This window comes from Penaeus monodon, chromosome 38 (assembly GCF_015228065.2).
Source record: "Penaeus monodon isolate SGIC_2016 chromosome 38, NSTDA_Pmon_1, whole genome shotgun sequence".
Taxonomy (NCBI): domain Eukaryota; kingdom Metazoa; phylum Arthropoda; class Malacostraca; order Decapoda; family Penaeidae; genus Penaeus; species Penaeus monodon.
The window spans coordinates 32393908-32396320 of NC_051423.1; positions in this window are offsets into that span (position 1 = coordinate 32393908).

The window sequence follows — 2413 nt, forward strand, 5'->3', positions numbered from 1 at the left end:
AGCAAAATTAATTGGTAAGAAATTACGTCACGTCAAAGTAAAGGCGGGTTCTTGTCAGGGTGCGTTAACCATAGCAACGACCTCCCGCGGAAAAAGCATGTTTACGGGGGCAAGGGGGAAAAGGTTTACACTGAGAGGGGGGGGGGGAGGGAAGGGGGAAGGTCACACTAAGTTGGGGGGAGGGGGTGGGAGGAAAGGGGGGGGGAAAGGGGAAACCCCCAAAGGCGGGGGTCAGCGTGTTTTCCCCCCTCCCTCCCGCGAGCGAGCGGACGCGGCCCCCTGCCCCGGCCGGTTTCCCCTAGTCGAGAGAGGATGCCCGGTTTTTCAGGGGATTCGGTGGGAAAAAGAAAAAGAGGAAATTTGAGAGGGGAAAAAATGGATTTTGTTTTTTTTTATCCCCTTTGCCTGTTTACTCTCCGTCCGCCGCTGAGCTCGGCTTAAGCTCCTGAAATTTAATGGCCGCCGTTTTTGCGCGAATGTATGTAGGGGGAAAAAAGGGGCTGTAATTTGGGAAAAAACACACACCCACATAGTGTTCAAAATATAATATTATAAAAATAAATATATTATATATAATATATATTTTTTAATTTTATATATAGTATATATATTATATATATAAAATATATATAATATTAAATATATAAAAATAATTTTATTATATAATTATATATATTATATATATATAAAATTTTATTATATATATTTCATAAAATGTGTGGGGTATGGGTGTGTGCGTGGTGTGTGGGGTGTGTGTGTGTGTAAAAGTTTTTAAAATATATATATATATATATATATATATATATATATATAATTATATATATATATATATATATAAAAATTTTAAAATTAGATAGATAGATGAAGATTAATTAGTAGATAGATAGATAGATAGATAGTAATAGATAGATAGATAGAAAAACAGTAGATAGATGATAGATTAGATATTAATATATTAATAGTATATATAAAATAATTTTAATATATATAATTTTATATATATTATATATATTTAAACATGTATTTATAAAATCTATATATAATGTATAATTTCCACACAAAAACACACACACACACACACACACACACACACACACACCACACACACAACGCACACACACGCCACACAAACACACACCAAAACACACACCCACACCACACACACCACACCACACCACACACACACTACACACACACACACACACAACACCCCACCATATATATTGTGTTGTATGTGTGTTTTGGGGTGTGTGGGGTTTGTGTTTTGTGTGTGGGGTGTTGGATACATTTTTAATATATAAAAATATATATTATTAAAATATATATTATATTAGAAAAGATGATAATAGATGATAGATAAAAGATAGATTTGATAATAATAATTTTAAAATATATATAAAAAATCTAAAATATAATATATTATATATATAATTTTAAAATATATAATATATTTATAATATATATATATATTATAAGTATATATAAAACACACACACCACACACACAAACACACACACACCACACACACAAAACACATTATATATATATAAATATTATATATTTTATAATATATATTTTATATATATATATATATTTTATTATATATATATATAATATATACATATTATATATATATATATATTATATTTTATATATTTTATATAATTGGGATATATTTATATAAAATATAATATATATATAATATATAAATATGTGGTGTGGTGTGTGTTGTGTGTGTGGGGTGTGTGTGTGGTGTGTGTGTGTGTGTGTGTGTGTTTTGTGTGTGTGTGTATATTTATGTAATTTTGTATATACATATACTATGTATTTTAATATATATATATAATATTTTATTTTATATATATTTAAGGGATGCTAAATTGTGTGTGTGTGTGGGGTTTGTTATTATTTTGGTTTTATATAAGGGATAAAATGTTATTTTGCATATATAATTTTATATATATATATAATATATATAAAATAATTATATATATATATTTTAATATATATAAAATGTGTGTTTTGTGTGTGTGTGTTTGGGGGTGGTGTGGGTTGTGTTGTGTGTTTTTTGTGTGTGTGTTGTGTGTGGTGTGTGTGTGGTTTTTGGGGTTTTTTTGTGTGTGGTGTGTGGGGGTGTATGTTTTGTGGGGGACCCGTGTGTTTCATGTTCCGTGCGCATTAATTTAGTCTTCCGCGCGAGGGAATCAAAACTAATAAAAAACAAACGACTGAAAACTGAGGCAGACGGACTGGGCGAAAGTGGAATGAATTCGTATCGAAAAAAACTTAGCCCCGAGCATTCCCCCGAACGCTTTTTGGGAAAGCTTGTTTGGGTTTCAGTTTTTTAATCGCATATCATTTGGCCCAGACACTGTCCCCGATTATCTGAAACTGTTTCACTTTTCTGATTTCC